At 34.0% G+C, this 20,035-nt stretch overlaps 1 long non-coding RNA gene across 1 annotated transcript in view; it reads right to left on the bottom strand.

Annotated features, from left to right (window-relative positions):
* LOC116154057 (uncharacterized) overlaps positions 1-19,460 on the bottom strand; it is a 28,193-nt gene extending 8,733 nt beyond the window's left edge. Inside the window, exon 1 of the long non-coding RNA XR_004137901.2 lies at positions 19,316-19,460. This is a non-coding gene — a long non-coding RNA (uncharacterized LOC116154057). The remainder of the gene's footprint in view (positions 1-19,315) is intronic.
* Positions 19,461-20,035: the final 575 nt, after the last annotated feature.

Below are 20,035 nucleotides of genomic sequence, written 5' to 3'. Positions count from 1 at the left end.
TAGATTTTAATCATATGGGTTCATTTTATTTGCCTCCAAAATAAATCATCTAGTTCTAGTGTTTTCTCCTTAGGGTGTAATCTTTATATTAAATTTCTTTCTAGATGAATAAATCTCATAATTAACTGTACTTAATAACCAACTCAGATTGAATCTATTAAAATGCAATCTATTTTTAAATATTTTGATAATTAAGATGAGAATATGCTCATTTCAGTGGTTAGTACTAAACACAGATTTACATTTGTAATTATAAAACAAACAGCCTAACGGCACATTTATTTTTGGTACCCAAGATGGGAGAGGAAATTTCACTTCTTCACTTTTAAAACATCCTCTGCAGGCTTGCCCATAAATATGTACCTCTTGTCATTCTGGGTTGCTGATAAAAAGGCTGTTTCAGTCCACAAAAGTCAATAATGGAAACTTCTCCCCTAATTAGTAGAAAAAAATGACTTGGCCATTTTCAGGATTTGCTAAACCCTCTTTCAAAATTTGCTAATCGAACCTTCTCCATATCTAATTTGTAGAGCTAAATTTTATGAATTATTTGTATAGCTGTTTATGAATGTATGTAGCAAATTAAAATAAATTTGAATGTATTTTATTCACTTTTCAGGTGAATGTTATATTTACTTACTCAATACAGAGTGACAACAAATATATATGTATATGTCTGTAAACATACGCATTTATCCATCGATTGAGCCATCAATCTAACAGTCCATTTATCCATCCATCTTCTATTTTGTATGAAGTCCAAAAGAGAAAAAATTCTAATGTGATTCATATAGAAAAGCAATTAGGGAATCAGAAGATACAAGAGTACAGATGGAAAACAAAAAGGAAATTCCTTGCAGGCTATAAATTATCCTAAGAAGTATCATTATAACACCATGGAATGTCATCTTTATTTTAAAAGTGTTTATCCACATTTTCTTCCCTTTGTCCTCTCACTAAACATATTGGGCACTTGATTCAAGAAGTAGATACAGTGGTACAAGTAGCTGGGGCAAAATACTTACTCCATATAATGGAAGGCTTTGGGATGTGTTTGTGGTTAAGACAAATTATCAGAGTTTCTGAGATCTTTTGAAAAGCAACGTTTTAAAATAGAATGTAAGCTTAAAAGAGTGAACCTATTGTCAGGCTGTATTTTTCTTTGGCTTTAAGAATTGACTCTTTTTGTTTTACATTTGTGTGTAGGTATCCGAATTGAAAGTATGAAATTCCTTTTGAAGATAGCTCACAAATAAGAATGCACATTATAAACTGGAGAGCTATTAAATAAGTTGTTGTAACTTAGTTAATTTAAGTATTCAAACATCATTTGTTATTACAAAAATGTCTTCATAGGAGTGACACCATCAAATGGCGATATAGGTCATTCCCAACTTCAGTCTTCCTCATAAAAAACCAACTAGTAACCATCCATAGACAAGACACTACTGGGAAAACCCCAGAACCCAGGGTGAGGCTGAAGCACTCACCCTGGACCACAGAGGCCAAAAAGGGCTGCATTAGAAGGGTAAGAGGAATGGCTCTGACTGCATCATCTCTCCCCCAGACAACACAGTGATGCACCAAGAAGGACCCCTGGGCCTTTGGTTTCTCCAGTGAGGAAAAAAAAAAAGCCCAAGGTAGACATCCAGCTCCCCCAACATTGTGAGACACTTCCCAGGAGGCCCAATCAGATCTCACCTCACAGGGATCACTGGGGAAATTTGCAGGACTTGACCACTGGAGATCAGACAGAAACCGAGATTGAGTGAGGTTTACAGCAACTGGTGCTCAGATCTTGGCAGGATGCATTCCTCATTTCAGAGGCACTGGAGCTCAGATCCCAGCCAGTGGCTCTGCCCATCTACAGAGCCCAGATGGTGACCCTGTCTGCCCAAGAAATAAGCCCAAGTATATATAGTCAACTTAATATTTGACAAGGGAGTCAAGAAAACTCAATGGAGAAAAGATAGTCTCTTCAATAAATGGTGCTGGGAAAATCAGATGCAAAAGAATGAAACCAGACCCCTATCTAACATCATTCACAAAAAGTAACTCAGAATCGATTAAAGATTAAACATAAGATCTCAAACCATGAAACTCCTAGAAAAAAATATATGGAAAAACTTCCTGGACATTAATCTTGGAAATGATTTTATGGATATGACCAACCAAAGCACAAGAAACAAAAGCAAAAATAAAACAGTAGAACTAACTATATCAATCTAACATGCTTCTGTACAGCAAAAGAAATTACAAATAAAATGAAAAGCCAATGTACAGAATGGGAGAAAATATTTCTGATAAGGGATTAATGTCCAAAATTTATAAGGAACTCATACAAATCAATAGGAAAAAGGCAAGTAGTCCAATTTTTTTTAAAAAATGGGCAAAGGATATGAATACATATTTGTCCAAAGAAGATATTCAAATGACCAACAGGTACATGAGAAGGTGCTCAACATCACTAGTCATCAGGGAAATGCAAATCAAAACTACCATGAGATATCATCTTACATCTATTAGCATGGCTATTTCCAAAATGATAAGAGATAACAAATGTCAAGGGTATGGAGAAAAGGGAAGTCTTGTACACTGCTGGCAGGAATGTAAATTGGTTCAGCTGTTATGAAAAAGTGTGGAAATTCCTCAAAAAATTAAAAATAGAACTACTATATGATCCAGCAATTCCATTTCTGGGTATATTATCTGAAGGAAACAAAAACACTACCTTGAAGAGATATGTGTATTTCCTTGTTTACTGCAGCATTATTTACAATAGCCAAGACATAGAAACAACCTAAGTGTCCACCAAGGAATAAATGGATAAATAAAATGTGTATCTATATAATGGAATATTATTTGGCCACAAATATTATTTGTTCCTGCCATTTTGAACAATATCTGAACCTTAAAGGCATTATGCTATGTGAAATAAATCAGAGAAAGATAAATACTGTATGACCTCACTTACATGTGAAGTCTAAAATAGTCAGACTCATAGAAACAGAGAACATATTGGTGGTTGCCAGTGGTGGAGTGTGGAGGTGGGGAAAAATGGGTGAAGGTGGGCAAAGGGTACAAACTGCTAGTTTCAAGTTGAGTAATTTCTGGGGGTGTAATGTACAGCATGGTGACTACAGTTAGGGATACTGTATTGTATATTGAAAGATGGTAAAAGTAGATTTAAAAAATTCTCACCACAAAAAAAATTGTGACTATGTGAGATGATGGATGTGTTAACTAACCTTATTCTGGTGATCATTTCACAGTATTTCATATATTAAATCATTATGTAGCACACCTTAAACTTACACAATGTTAGGGACAATTATATTTAAATAAAGCTGGAATAAAAATGTCATTTAAATTAATCTTCAATCTTCCTCATATGGTAAGATATTGATATGTAACATGTCAGTCATCCAATAATCATCAACTTAAAACCCTGCTCACCAGGACAACCAAGGAGATAAACAGATACATCCAATCTACCTCAGCTTTCTAGATTTTATTAAAGGCTTGTTGTATAATTCAAAATATGCAAAATGAATAGTTGGAGTAATACAGTCAAGCTATATAAAAAACTTTAACTCTTGATTGTTCTACTCATTTGGCCTGTAAAATATACAATAAAGTGGTATTCTGGTACAATACATATGCCAGAAGAGAGGTTGAGGTCTCTAATTAAAGAACAAATGAGCGCTTAATTAAATTCATCTGAAATAACAATCATTGAGATGCCTATCATTAAATGGCATGTTTAATAATGTTACAGATGCCTTAGAACGCTGAGCCACATAGGAGTGGCTATTTGTGAGATATATTTCTATTATGTGTGCATTACTTATGATAAAAAAAGAAAGACGCTTTTAATGAGCATTGTCATTAAGTTGTTATGTGAGATAAATTTTATTTGGGAAAAAACTGCAATCACTATAGATACTTGGCATGCTCCTAAAACTTCTGAACATGGTTGTTGTTTTCATTGTATCTAGAGTAGACTTAACCCATAATGGTTTTATGAGAACAGGATACATAGCAAATTCTTGATTACTGAATATTCTGGGCCAAAGGGATTTATTTCTAGTGAGGGCACACATGGGTTGAATAAAATCACTGAGCATATAGTGTAAAGTTAAGGCAAGGTATCAATAATAAGCTTTTTGCATATAAGAAAGGAAGGAAGGAAGGAAGGAAGGAAAGAAGGAAGGAAGGAAGCATAGGGAAGGGAAGAAGAAAGGAGGGAGGGAGAGAGGGAAGAAGGAAGGAAGGAAGGAAAATTAATTTGAAAAATCGAGTAAGGAAGAAATTGCAGGCACTTACTGAGAAGATGATAAATGACCTTCTAAAAATCAGTCTTCACTCCATTAATGGTATAGATGTAGGATGTAATTGTCTAGTATTTTACATATTGATAAAGTAGCAGCCTTGATTTTAATGCCTTAGATTATTTTCAGACACTTATTTATACATATTTTTATTTATAAATGTTATTTATAATTAAAATTTTTCCATAAGAATTTTTACAATTTATGAAGTTTTCACTATCCCATGAATTGAAGCCCTTACAGAAGAAATTTCATTTGGCATGTTTTTCTTCCTATTATTATTCTGCTAGTATTTAATGATGACAGATCCTTAAACCCTGGGTGGCTATGGCCAGTACAGATATTTAATGTATTATATATATATTTTTAAATGGTATTTATATTCTACATATGGTACTATTGACTACTGATATTGAGGTTACCATGCTGCACTTGGTTTCTGCATGTAGACTGCCAATGAGAGATTATTCTCATTTAAAGATAGTTGATGTTTGCAGGAGAAAGTTGTATTTCCAAATAGGTACCAAAAACCAAACCAAACCAAATCAAAACCAAAACAACAACAACAAAACCTCCTAAATCAAAGGATCAAAATTTTTCATTATAATTGTATCATGCAAATTAAGGCCCCTGCCAAGATTGAGCTTATTGTTATTGTCCATTTCCTAGTCTGTCTTCCCCTTACTAGGTTTTGAGAAATTTGTGGGTAGAGTTTTTTAATTCTCAGCAACTGCCCTAGAGATCAGTTCATTAAAGCACGTGGTATTTTTTTTTTTTTAATTCTAGTCTGGACACCAGATGATCAGATACCATTTATAGTTTTGGCAAGATGTAATCCTATTCCTCAACAAGATCACATTTGGAAAAGAATGGGAAATACACACATGAAAGGGTAGAGTGAAAACAGGCTATATGCAGAGGATATAGATTTCCTAGATAATAAATGATTAATATTCAATGTCTAGGGACAACTCAAGGAAAAGAACATCTTTCCTTCTCTTTCTCTACATCCTGTCAAAAACAAATTCAAGTGCAATATGAGCTAGAACAAGATCCAGAGCTCAATTGTCACTGAAAATAAAGATAATCTAAGACTTTGCTTTGCTAATGCTTAAAAAATGTCATTTCTATAAGTAAATTCAGCCCATTTGTGCAAGACAATAATGGTGCCAATGTAATTTTATTTTCATTAAAGTCAGGAAATGTAAAGAAAACTAACACAAAATAGAGCTTAGTTCTATTATTTTGATTTAAAGGAGAAGCACTGGATCTCTAACCCTAATTTCTTTTCTTATCAAATAAAAAGTCCCTGTGGATCTTTTTTGGCAGTACTTCAGTGGACAGAGTAGACCTGAGATCTGAGCAACAGACTGACCCTCCTCATCAGGGTAAAAATAGTTTGATAGAATATGATGAAAGTTTAGGCTGAGTTAGCAGAGAAGACTTTCTACAGGAAGTGTCTCTGAGCTGCTTTAAAAATGGCTAAGTATGTATATAATGAAAGAACTGAAAGCTTTGGGGTTTTATCATCTTGCAAGCAGATTTATCTAGTAATCAGGAAGTGTGGTTAGGAGTATACAGGGAAGAAATTTTGTTATGACAAAAGCAATGGAAAACCTTGAAACTTGCAGAAGGGATATTGAGTATGTCACAGTACGCCCCAAAAATCTGCCTGGGAAAATTTTTCTGTTGTTGTAAAATTACTAATATTAATAAAAAACAAAATGAAAAATAAATTCACCTATAATCATACTACCACCCCAAATGAATTGCTTTCTTTTTCTGTATCTCCTTACCAATATGCATATGCAATTTCAGTGTGGTTACAAAATTACGCTTTTATACAATTTATTTTTCATTTAGAATTATACCAAATACTCAGTGCTGCTATTCAGTTTTTTCCTCTTTTATAACTTCATTTTTGGTTGATTATTATAATTAATCCTACATAATTAGATATATAGCAAATATCATAAATCTTATCTAACTTATTTTAAAATTGTGCAACATGATTTTTAAGGTGTCCAATGTGATGATTTAATATATGTATATATTGTGACCCTATTACCACAATCGAGTTAAATTAACACAACCATCACCTCAAATAGTTATCTTTTTTTCCCTCCCCATGGTCAGAACACTGAAGATCTATCTATTCTTTTAATAGTTTTCAAGTACACAATACAGTATTATTAATTATAATCACCAAGGTGTATATTATCTCCTCAGAATTATTCCTTTATAGCTGAAAGTGTGTCCCCTTTGACCAACATCTCCCACTTCTACCATGCCCAAGCCACTGGCAACTAACCTTCTACATCCTACTTCTATGAGTTAGGGTTTTTAGATTCTCCATATGAGTGAAATCCTACAGTATTTGTCTTTCTGTGTCTAGCTTATCTTCTTTAGCATAATGTCCTCCAGTTTCATCCTTGTTTCACAAATAGCAAGATTTCCTTTTCTATTGCTGAATAATATTTAATATATATGTAAAAATACACATTACTACCCATCTGTCTATCTGCCTATATCTATAGATAGATAGATAGATAGATAGATAAATTTTCTTTATTCATTCATTTGTTGACAAACATTACGTTATTTCCATGTCTTACCTATTGTGAATAATACTGCAATGAACATGAGAGTGCAAATATATCTTCCATTTTATTTGGGTATATACCCAGAAGTAGGATTGCTGGATCATACAGAAGTTCTTTAATTTTTCAAGGAAATTCCATACTGTTTCCCATAATGGCTGTACCAATTTACATTTTTACTAACAGTGCACAAGGGTTCCCTTTTCTCCACAACCCTTGCCAACACTGATCTTGTCTTTTTGATAATAGCCATTCTAATAGGTGTGAGATGATCTCTCATTATGGTTTTGATTTGCGTTTCCCTGATGATTAGAGATCTTAAGCACCATTTCATGGACCCATTGACTATTTGTATGTCTTATTTGGAAAAATGTCTACTTAGGTAGGCACTTTGTCCATTTTGTAATTGGATTATTTGGGTTTTTGCTGTTGAATTGCATGAATTCCTTATATGTTTTGTATATTAGCCCCTCATCAGATATGTGGTTTGCAAATATTTTCTCCCTTTCCATAGGTTGCCTTAATTTTTCTTATTCCTATGTGGTATATTACTGCTTTTATTTCTTTGGGATCTTATAATATTATGCTACTATAATTTATAAATTTGCTTTTAAATATTCTTAATAAATAATTGAATATGGTTTTTCCCCAGTAACTTAAGAATAAAGTGAAAAGTTTGTTTCCAGTGTCTGTGCTTCCTGGTATTTGTAGTCACAATAGGCACAGAGCTTTTTATTTTATCCTAAGTGAAGGACCATAAGGGATCCTGACTGGTGGTGTGCTGGGTTACTCACTGTTTGTAAACAAAAAATATGTCATAAGGCTATCTTTCACTATTTGTGTTTCAGCCTAGATAAAAACATTTGATGCCTTGTGAAACTATAAGGTCAGCCATTATTTAGAATTTTAAATTTCAGGTCATTGCTCAATTATAGTCTAGCATCTAATTCAGTACTACAATTTTGTTGATTTCTTAAATGACAGTTTCCTGGTTTGCTTTTTAGAGAGTTCTTACAATAAAGAAATATAAAAAATGCGTATCTTGAATATGTTAAGTCTGATGTTTATAAAGTTCTAATAAAATCCTTGATTTGATGACACTGCATCACAACATGTCCAGACATTGAAGAAGCAGCTTCTAATATAATTGTTATTCATAAAACACAGAGACATCAGGCTGTTTCCAAAAGGTCAGTAGATAGCAGTGAGCACATCCTCTAAAACATTTTCATGGGTTCACGTCTACCAACTGGTTCAGGAGTGTTATCTCCTGCCTTGCTTAGCAATTCCCAGTTGTGATGTGAGGCATCTATAACAGGAGGGAGTACACTGAAGACCATGTCTTTTCAAAGAGCATAACTTTTAAGAGATCACAGTGTACGTCTGCTATAAAAATAAGATATATGTTGAATGTTTTGGAAGGTCTAATAGCCCTTTCCTATTTCTTGCTGCTCCTTATACAAATTTTATTTCAGAAATCCTTTTTACAAAGGAAAAGTTAGTGAATTCTTCTTTGACTTTTAATGAAATTGGTACATTTAGTATTATATGTATAAGAAAATTTCCTTTGTTGAAAACTAACACTCATAATCAACAAAAGACCTATTTTTAGTAAAGTTGTATTTATTAAAATACTTTAATATTTTTAAAGAGCAAACTCTAAATAACATATATTGATCAAATATTAAGAATTTAACGTGAGGATGCTCTATCAAAGAGGAAACAATGAATTTTTAATATTTTACAGTTTAAAATTATTTTAATCATAATAATTTTAAAAGTTATTTTAATCACAAGTACTGAGGCTCATATAGCTTGGAAATGTATTGCCTGGTGGTTACGATTTATTTGCATGATACTTTCTGAGACTTTGGATTTACTTATAATTGTCTAGAATAAACCTGAGGAAAAGAATATTGATTCTTCTGTACATCATTTTATGATTATCCCCAAACCCCAAATAAAAAAGGAATACATATTCCATTGTAGAAAAGAGTCAAAAGAGTTATTACTGTGTCAGGAATTAATCTGTTGACTCTTAGCTCCAAATCCACTCTTCTTTACTCTAATTTGTGATATTAAAGATGGCCACTGTACACATTTCTATTTTTCTAGTTTGGATGATAGTAGGTTTTGCCAGTGGCAGTGGAAGGATGTTGCAAGGCTAGCATAGAGTAAAGGGACTTTCCTTCATTCTTCCAGCGTGGTCTTCTCTGAGTGGCAGGCTGCACATTAGTGTGATATGTATATGTATGTGGTGGGACGGAGTTTGTGCATGGTCAATAGTGCTTAACTTGGTGGCCCTTATGATTAAGATTTGTCTGTATCCTTCGAAAGTTTATTCTATGTTAAAGAGTTGTATGTTTCCATAGCAGCCGTGGCCTCTAATGATCTCTGAATCCAGGACTTGATTATCCACCTTGCCCTAAATTCCTCCCTAACTTATTCTCCTGAAAACATAGTAGCTGCTTCTTGTACAGCTTAGAGTCTTAGTTTGCTCCTTCTAGTAACACGCCTTTTATTAGTTAGTAATTCTTTATATTAATTTTTGCTGTTCAAACTGTAGGTGTGGTTTTTGTCTCCTGACTGAACCTTGATTCATGTCAAATAAGTATGTCAAATAACAAGTATGACGTAAAAAGCCTACGGCTGGAATGCTATGAAATTAAGATGTGATATGCAGCATAGTATACAGGGGGCTTGTAAGATATAATTTTGAAAGGAAATAATCGGCACTTTTTAAAGTCACGGAACTGAGAAAATATGAGCTGGAGACTGTTAGTCACAGATGTTGGCATTATCAGGCATGATAGTTAAAATAACTATGATTAGTACATTAAGGATTCTAATGGAAAAAGTAGACAATATGTAAGACAATACGGCTAATGTAAATGAAAAACTGATATTAAAAGAAATAATCAAAAAGAAATGATAGAAATAAAAATAAACTAATAAAAGTGAAGGATGCCTTGGACAGGCTCCACAGCAGATGCAACACAGCTGAGGAAAGAATCTGTGCTGCTGAAGATAGGTGAATATCTCAAATGAAGTATAAAGCAAAAAAAAAAGAATGAAAGGAATAGGACAGGCTATCCAAGAACTGTGGGATGATACCCAAATGTGTAACATATATATATAACTGGAATACCAGAACATGAAGAAAGAGAGTGGGCAGAAGAAATATTTGAACTAATGATGGTTAATAACCTTCAAAAATTAATGACAGACACCAAACTATAGATACAAGCTCAGAAAACATGAAACAGGATTAAAAAACATTAAATATGATAGGCACATATCATATTCAAATTGCAGAAAAATAAAGATAAAGAGAAAATCTTGAAGAAATTTGGACAAGAGGTGAGATGAGGATAACAATCATCATCATCAGACTTTTCTTAAGACACCATACAATCAAGAAGATAGTATAGTGAAATATTTAAAGTGTTGAAAGAAAAATCTAATAACTTAGAATTATTCTTCATAAGCGAAGAGAAAATAATCACTTTTCAGACAAACAAAAACTTAGGGAATTTATTGCCAGCAGACCTGCTTTTAAGAGGTGTTAAAAGCTAAGCCTCCTGAGACAGCAGCCCCATGCCTGTTCCCCTATCCTGCATGGCTCTGCTGCTCTGGCCAAAGACACCCTTCCCATCACAAGCCCGGGGTGGGGGGAATTCCAGCTTTAGAAATAAAGCCTTTACAGTTGTTTTTCAAAAAAAAAAAAAAAAGCTGATAATATCAACTGCTAGTGCGTATATAGAACATGGGAACTTTCATTTATTGCTGGGGGAAATGCAAAATGATTCACCCATTTTGGAAGACAGTTTAGCAGTTTCTCACAAAGGTAAGTGTAAACTTGCCAAACTATCCATCTAGCAATGGCACTTCTGAATATTTATTTAACTGATTTGGAAACTTGTGTTTACACAAAATCCTGCATGTGTGGCTTTATTCATGATTGCCAAAAGCTGGAGGCAATCAAAATATCTTTCAGTAGGTGAACAGATAAACTGTGATACAGCTATAAGATGGAATACTCTTCAGTGATAAAATGGAATGAACTATCAAGTCAACAAAAGCATGAATGAACCTAAATCCATACTGCTAAGTGAAAGGAGCCAATATGAAAAGACTACACACTTTATCATTCTATTTGTGTGACATAGGGACGGTAAACAGCTCAGTCGTTGCAGGGGTTTGGGGGAAGGAGGGAAAGGTAAAGCCTAGGGGATTTATTAGGGATAACAACTCTGTATGATACTGGAGAGACGGCTCAACACATTTGTCAAAACCCATAGAACATTAAACCACAAAGAGTGAACCTTAATTGTATGCAAATAACCAAAAATCAATTAAGAGATTGGGGGATCCCAGAAGGAATGTAGCCTATGATAAAAGAATCTCTGTTACAATGCATGGCATAAACTCGTTGAAGGGGATGAAAAAAGAAAGGTGCCAAGATAGGTACCTCTGGAAATGAGTGGGAACCGTTAAGTCCAGAAACTGTACATAATCACTGTGGTCTATTATGTTTCCCATGAGGGTATGGATTAACAATTCTGAAACCACTGTACATGTATACTGGGATTGAGAAAATAAGTAAGTGGATGGCAGATAATGCCATCTTACTGCTGGACTGAGGACTACAGATAAACAAGGGGTCAGGGGCAGTCTAGAATAAACCATGTGGTACTGGAAGAAAGTCAGAGACTTCAGTATGAACTCATGTTTACCTTGGTATTGATATGGATGGATATGATAAAGACACATGTATATACACAGGTTAGTATATACTCATATATGTCCTAGCTCTGCCTGTTGGGAGAGGCTAGAAGCAGTGATACCCCTATAGCAACAAGTATATCTGGCACCCAGATGTTGGTTCCCGGTATCATATACTAAAAAAAAAAGGGATCAGTGCATCTTGGAGAAATGGCTGATTTGAGTTTTCAGGCAGGGAGTATACAAGATGAGCCTGGAGCATCTTGCAGTGTCAGGAAGTAAGTACCCCAAACAAAACCATAGTGATGTGGATGTGTCAAAGGAATATATGAGCTAACAGAAAGAGTTCCAATGGCAAATCTGGAGCAATTTTAACCTGGAGCTTCTTGTGTCAGAAAGTAAGGATGTACTTAACAAACAAAAAAAATGACAGGGGTATGTCAAAAGGACAAAAGAATCAGCTGAAAAGCTCCTAATGTGAAAGCTAGAAAAGCTGAGCAATAAAATATATGATATAGTATTGGATTATATAGTATTGGATTATTAATATAAAATAAATATGCATGAATCCACAGATATAAATAAATTATTGAATAAATGAATAATGAATAAATGAATGAATGGAGAGAATAGACAAACCTCCCTTGCAGAAGAATTTCAAGTAACTTATGTAGATACCCATCTTTGTCTTAGTCTATTAGGGCTGCTATAACCAAGAAACATAGTGGTTTATTAAGTGAGTGGCTTATAAATAACAGAAATTATTTCTCACAGTTTTGGAGGCTGAAAGTCCAAGATTAAGGTGCCAGCACAGTCAGGTACAGGCCCCACTTCCAGTTTGCAGATGTCTCATTTTAGCCTCACATGGTGAAAGGGATTAGGGAGCTCTGTGTGATCTCTTTTGTAAAAGCACTAATCTCATTCATGAGGCCTTCACCCTCATGACTCAAGAAGCACTTCCCAAAGGCACCATCTACTAATAGTATCATGTTTGGAGGTTAGGATTCCAACATGTGCATTTTAGGGGGCACACATACAGTCTATAGCACATCTGAACTCCTCACTCCTTAAATGTGGAACACACATAATGACTTCTTAAAAAATGAGTACAGTATGGAAATGGGAAAAAAAGAGTACCTCTACTGCAGAGAAATCTGATAAACACTGCCCAAGGTTAATATAATAAATGGTAAATGATCTTAGCATCATGTACCTCTGATATGATGTGATGAGAGGACCACTTTACCTCTGTAGTCTTTGTCCCCAATTTTCTCAACCCCTATATAACCATGAGCAAAACATCAGGCAAATCCAAATTGAAGAACATTCTACAAAATGCCTAACTGGTACTCCTAGAAATTCTTAAGATAGTCAAAAAACAAGGAATGCCTGAAAAAGTGTCACAGCTAAGATAAAGCTAAGGAGATGTGACAACTAACATGCTATCCTGGATGGAATCCTGGAACAGAAAAAGGACATTGTATAAAACAGGAAATCAATAAAGTACTGACTTCAGGTATTAAAACTTAAAAATAAGGCAGTCAATAAAGTATTAACTTAAGATGTTAATAATGTAGTAATCTTAGTTTGTTAGTTGTGGAAACATGTCAAAGTAATGTTAACAATAGGGAAAAGTGGGCATGGAGTATTGGAGAACTTTTGTAATATTCTTTCATCATCTCTATATATAAACATCTATTCTGAAAATGAAAGTTTATTTAAAAATTTGATTTGTAGCCTAAAGCCTAAGATTTTAATTAGCAAAAATCTAGACTGATTCTCCATTATAAATCTTACTTAATAATTATTTCAATTAATAATAGTGTTTTGGGGTCAGATTTAACTAAGACATTAGTGACAGTCAGAATATCTTTTTGCAATATTTGGCAGGGCAAAGGATTTTACTGACATTCAGAAGACAGGTGCATATTTGTTGCCAATTTGAGAAAAAAATTGGAATCTGATAGGAATGCTATTTGGGTGAGATGGCTTTATGTAAGAAAGTATTAGCAAAACAGGATGTCAAAAGTCACTTTTGTGTGTCAATTTATTTTTTGATTTGAAAGTTGTCATTTAACAAATTAAAATATAGCACACCCAGTTAAATCTGAATTTCAGATAAGAAATAAATTTTTAGAATACGTATGTACCAAATATTAAATAAGATACACTTACACTAAAAAAGTCTTCATTTATCTGAAATTCAAGTTTAACTGGGTCTCCTATATTTTATCCGGCAATACTATTTCAACCAAAAAACCATATAGGAAGAAGCCAAATATATGTTTGTTAATAACAACAGAAATCTGTAGATCGCTGAACAATTGAAGTAGCACAGTTACTAAGAAGATTTGCTTTGGATACTGAACGCTTTGATTTGAATTCCTCTGATTTCATTATCTAATTGTATAATTTTGGACACATTACTTATGTCTCTATTCTGAAGTTTCCTTTCCTGTAAATGGTTATAATAAAAGTTGACATTCAGAAGACAGGTGTACACATCTGTTGCCAATTTGAAAAAAAAAATGAGGTCAGTGCCCTCAGAATAATGCTTAGAATTACACGTGGTGACAGCTTCATAAATGTTAGTAGAATAAGAGCATTGTGCTGGAATTTTATAGAGAATAAGTCTATGCCAGTCATAAAATGTTCAATTTCCTCATTTCCTCTTTATAGGCTAAACTTACTTAGCAAGCACTATGTAACAAGCATTCTGCTAATATTCTCACCTTTCTCAGAAACTTTAAAAGACCATTATATGTGAAATCTCCTCTCATTAGTCTGCATTTAGATGTAAAATGTAAATTTCCTGATGAAAAATATTTCCAGAAAAAAAACCAAGACATATTCTTTATGGAAATTCAGAGGCAATGGCTTATTTTTGCTTTAAACTACATGAAATTGTCATTTTTGTAGGTAAAAATGGCAATTTCATTTGGTTCAATCTCATATGATCAAGTATATCTGTACCTCTTATCTTCATGTTATATTATAATTATTTGGTATATCATAATTATATTAGAGTTCTTAAGAAGAATGTTGTTTTTATTGTTTGCCAAATATGTTTCTGCTATTTTGAAATACTTTACTATGATTTTGTAGCTAATCAGAATTCCAGCTAGTCCTACTATTTTATTTTGTGTCATGATATTATCATTATTATTGTCAATACTTAAATTGTATAATAATTTTTTATTTGGGTTTAAATCCAGTAGAATTTATTAATCTGTTTGGAAATCACAGTTGATAAAAACACAAAATTAAGGCAAAGAAAGAGAATTTGTAATAAAGAAGTGACCCCTAGATGGATTATAATAAAACTGGTAACTTTTCATTGTTGAATGCACTAAGAAGTGAGCAATGCACTTCTTAACTGTACTGAACCCATCAACTCACAAGGTATCTAGTAAGAATTTGTGTTTCACAGCTATGGCACAGAGTTAAAACAACTTACCTTAGGACATCACTGAGGGCAGAGGTGGAATCAGAATTAAGAAGTAGTTTGGTAAACTTAAACTTATATAAAATATATTAATAATGCACTATATTTTAAGTTAGATTTCAAAAAGAAACTGACAGGTGTGTTGTGAGTAGGGTTTTGCAGTTAAAAGAACTGCTTGAATGTGGAATGTGGAATTTGCATGTGGAATATATTCATTCTCAACCTAGGCATATTTGTGTGCAACTTTTATCAAAATGCACTGCTTAATAAGAAGGGGACAACAAATGATTCACTGAATGCAAGGACATGCCCAGCACTCCTCTGATATTCATCCTGTGCTCAAACAGGTCTGGCAGCTTGCTTTCTTGAAAAGTTTTCTGTACCAACCATGCTTCTAGAAGCCTTTTTCTTTTAATCTTACATTGGGCTGAAATCTGTGTCTTTATACTTTTAGGATTGGCAGATAAAATACAAGATGCCCATGCAATATTTGGTACATAGTTATACTAAAATAATTTACTGTTTATTGGAGGTTCAGATTTAACTGGGCATCCTACATTTTTATTTGCTAAATCTGGAAATCTTATGTTTCCACTTACTGGCTGAAGGGCACCTGAAAACAACAGAATGCACATTTACTTTTCCTTCCTTATGTTATTCATTCATTCATTTATCCATTTGTTCATTCATCTACCACATATCTAACCAGCAAAGTTTGTGTCAGATCCTAAATGTAGAAGTGGTTATTAAAAATCTCTACCCTTGAAAAGTAAGTCAAACAAGCAGTCATAGCCAATGTGATTGATGCTATAGTGGAAGTACATCTAGAGTTCTTAAGTTACAAAAGGGACCTTGACTCTCATGGGTGAGTTTGAGTGTCAAGAAAAACATTCAATAGGTCCTTGTTGTTTATCTATTTTATATATAGTAATGTGTATCTGTTAATCTCAAAGGACCTACTGTATAGGACAGGGAACTATATTCAATTTCTTATAATAACATGTAATAGAAAAGAATCTGAAAAAATATATGTATATGTGTAACTGAATTGCTTTGTTATACACCTGAAACTAATGTTGTAAATCAACTACACTTTAATAAAAAATAAAATTCAATTGTTTTAAAAGCTCTAGTAGCCATAAAATATAATTTAAAAAAATAAGAAAACCTTCAAGGAGGAAAAAGCCTCTGATTAGAGCAGTTGTAGCCAATCTGGACAGGAATATGAAGGCCAACACAAAAGGCAAAGCTGAACATCGAAGTGGGTAATGATTTGCATGCATACTGAAGTGAATGAAAGGGACATACGAATGTTTAACGAAGGCTTCTCCCACGTGTGTCTTCTTTCCCAGACTAATCAGTATTTAATTTCTTTTATTATTTATTATATCATCTCAATACTTTTTCCTTCACTCCTTCCAAAACTACCCTCATTTGTCAAAAGTGCAGTTTTAAAACTGGATGGAATACGTCACATATGGAGTGCCTCTAGATATGTCTTTGAATATTGTACTATTAAATCTAGTTTCTCAAAACCTAAGTGAGTAATGCTATTGAACTAAAGCACTAAAACCGATACCACACAAGGCACAAACATCCCACTACCTTTGGTCTTTTTATTTCAGAGGTGCTGCTTTCATCATTTAGTTTTATTTATTATTGGGTTTCAAAAGCATAAACTATAATTGGTGGGATGAAAATGTCTTTCTCTTTGATTTAATACCATGTAAATTATGACTAGTTTTGAAATGAAACTCTCAAGGTCATTCTGTAGGGGCAAGATTAAGCAGATATTTAGCAGCATCATAGATTTACTGAATTTCTCAAACCTGACAGACATCAGCATCTGAAAGTGGAGAGGCCAACTTCATGAATCTGAGTTGGCTGTGTTTCTCTCACGGTGAAGCACAAAGCCATAATGAAATAGTTTGTGGTGGATAGTAAGAAAGGGAGTTGGGGTAGAATAAACCCAGTATATAGTGACAAGTAGCTTGCAAATAGCTCAGTAGTGGCTGGAAATTTATGATAACATTAGTCATACATCATTAGCTTTATCCTTACTCACATGGGGAAGTAAAGTAAGGTAGTCATTGAATCCAAGGGTTCACAGTAAACCCAAAATTGACCACCAGTTTCTGACTATTCAATATGTCATCCATGAAAATTTCTCACACATCACAATTTTTATAGCTCTTGCTTTCTATGTCACTGATTTGGTGGCGAATTTTTGTATCAGCAGCCCATGAAACTTGATGTTTATGAGCAAAAGCATAGTCTGCTTCTTGGATTCAGATACCAGTTTCGTCAGTTAGTGCCTGTGTGGATATGGCCTCGAGCAGGTTGCTTAACCTCTCTGGGCTCTGTTTACCTATATTATAAACCTAACAGCATAAACCTCACTGAGTTGCTATGTATTTGTTTATGTTGTAAAGCAGCTGACACTCTTCCTGGCACGTGGGAGATGCTTGATAAATTGTAAGCATTACTATACAGTAACATGCTTGTTTCACTTTCTCTGGTATGTGTGTCTTTTCTCCCTCCAGGTTTGAGGCTTCCAGATGAAAGACAGGACTACAGTAGCTCTATCTCACAGATTTCAACATACTCTTATTATCTGTCGACTGACTTGAATCTTGCATTGCTCATGACAGGCAATAGAAAGTATTTATTTAATTTGCTCTCTGCATGAGCTATGAGACTGTTTTCACAGATAGTATCACATGATGGCTTCTCCATTTGCCCCTCTAAGCAGCTCAAATTGCTAGACTTTTTCCAAATATCTCTTAGGTTCTGGAGATTTTCCCATCTTCTCCCTGTCTGTCTGTAATGCCATCTATTGACTATGATCTCCTTCCCATTCTATTCTCACCGATCTTGTTTCCTAGGAGGTTTCTTCCCAAATGGAATAGAACAGGACTTCCTGTGGACTTGTAGTCTTTGAGTAATGACCCTTGGCTACTTCCTTTGCTTCACTTCTTTACCTGAGGTGCTCCACATTCCTGATACTTATTCAAAGTGTTCCACCCGCCTCCCCCACATTGGTTTGGCTCAGTCCTCCTTGTTTTTCTTGCCTTCTAGCATTTGGCAGGGTCATCTCAGCATCCAAAACAGATGTGCATTGGGAGGTAAAAGAATCTGTCAGTTTCTATACATATATATACTTTTTAGGAAACTTAAGAAATAAATATCACTGCTTTAAAATGTATGAAGGGACACTGTCAAGCCCTCTGGGTGCATATTACAGAAGAGTATGTACCTCACACACCATGTGAGGTAAACTGGAACAAAAGAGCAGGAGATCTCCAGCTGGAGATGGGTGAAGCCCATGCTTGTTCCCTTGGTTTCAACATGTATGTATCACAGCTTAGCGTTTTAGATGCACAAAATCAACAAGAGACTTCAAAGATTTCATATAAATAGACATCCCACTAAGGATAATACCAATGGTGTAAAAGCACACAAACAAAATGAAAAAGGCAGATTTCACACTTCTCTTCCTAGCAACATTTTTCACTAGCCACATTATAGCCTAGAAATACCAATAATGTAATTGCTTTTACCATAACGTCTCAAAATAAAAAAAGAAGTTTTGAAATAGAGATAGATTTATATCTACTATCATTTTACATGATTCTTACCATATTTATATTTTGCATATTGTATAAATTGGTATCAGTCATTAAAATTAAATACAACATAATCTGAACTTAGAATCATATCTTTAAGTGACTATATCACAATGTTAAACAAGTACTTTTTAACATTCTGAATATTTATTTACATTTATCATACTGTTATTAATATCATAATAAATATAAATATATAGCATATCATTCATTATTATTATCAATAATTTTAGTGAAAGCTAAACATTTTAGTGACAATATTAACGATTTAAAATATTTTTTATTATTTTACCTTTACCTCATGCTTTCCCATTTCTGTTTTGTCCATATTTTTATAATGTACAAAATACATTATTATACTAATACATGTATCAAATTTATAAGGGATATTCAGAAATTAATCACTATGCTAAAAAATTAAACTAATTGTGCTACATGATCAAAAATGTTGGTGGCAACTGTTATAACGTGCTCATTTTCTTAAAGCAAATTCTGACAGTGTTCAATGATCCAGAGGCCCTCTAAAGAACTACTTTGGGTTAGTCAATAGAGCAGTGGTTTTCAAAATTTAATAAACATTCAACTTACCTGGAGATCTTGATAAAAGGAAGATTCAGTAGGTCTGGGTGGAGACTGGGATTCTGCATTTATAATAGGATTCCACGTGACGCTGATTCTGCTGGTCCCCAGAGCACACTTTCAGTGACAGGGCTGCAGAGCACACAGAGGAAACTTGCAGTGAATATCCCCCTCTCTGCCATCTCGTTGCTCAGGCAGTCTGTGGCAGCCATGCTTCCAGGCTCTGCTGATAGTTAAACATCTTTCAGCTCAGGGAACACATTTCTTGATTGGATCAGAGTGGGAGAAAAACAAACTCCTAGTCATGTTAACAAACTGCTGCCTCTAAGTAGTGGATTTTTCACTTAGTTACATTGGAATAATATCAGCTGAAGGATTTAGTTCCTTAAATTGGAGCAGGAGAAAACATTTATAAAAGAACAATCCATGACCTGAGCCGCTGCTAGGGTTTTCAGGTTGTTATTTGAAAAGACTGCTGTGATGGGACAGTATACAGCAATGTTATTTTAAAAATTAGCAATTAAAAGAAAAAACATTTTTAAAAGGACCACGCTAGCTGTTTATTTAATATATTCAAATGTACCAGGATACTCTGAATCAAGAGGCAGCATAGCAAGGTAGTTTGTCATTTGATACCTGGGTGATGTACGGCAAGTTACTAAAAGCTTTAATTTCTCCATCTGCAATAATAATAATATCTACCTCACAGAACTGTTGTGAAGGTTAATG

This window comes from Camelus dromedarius, chromosome 7 (assembly GCF_036321535.1).
Source record: "Camelus dromedarius isolate mCamDro1 chromosome 7, mCamDro1.pat, whole genome shotgun sequence".
Lineage (NCBI taxonomy): Eukaryota > Metazoa > Chordata > Mammalia > Artiodactyla > Camelidae > Camelus > Camelus dromedarius.
The sequence above is the reverse complement of the archived record's forward strand: the minus strand, read 5'-3'. Positions and strand labels throughout refer to the sequence as shown.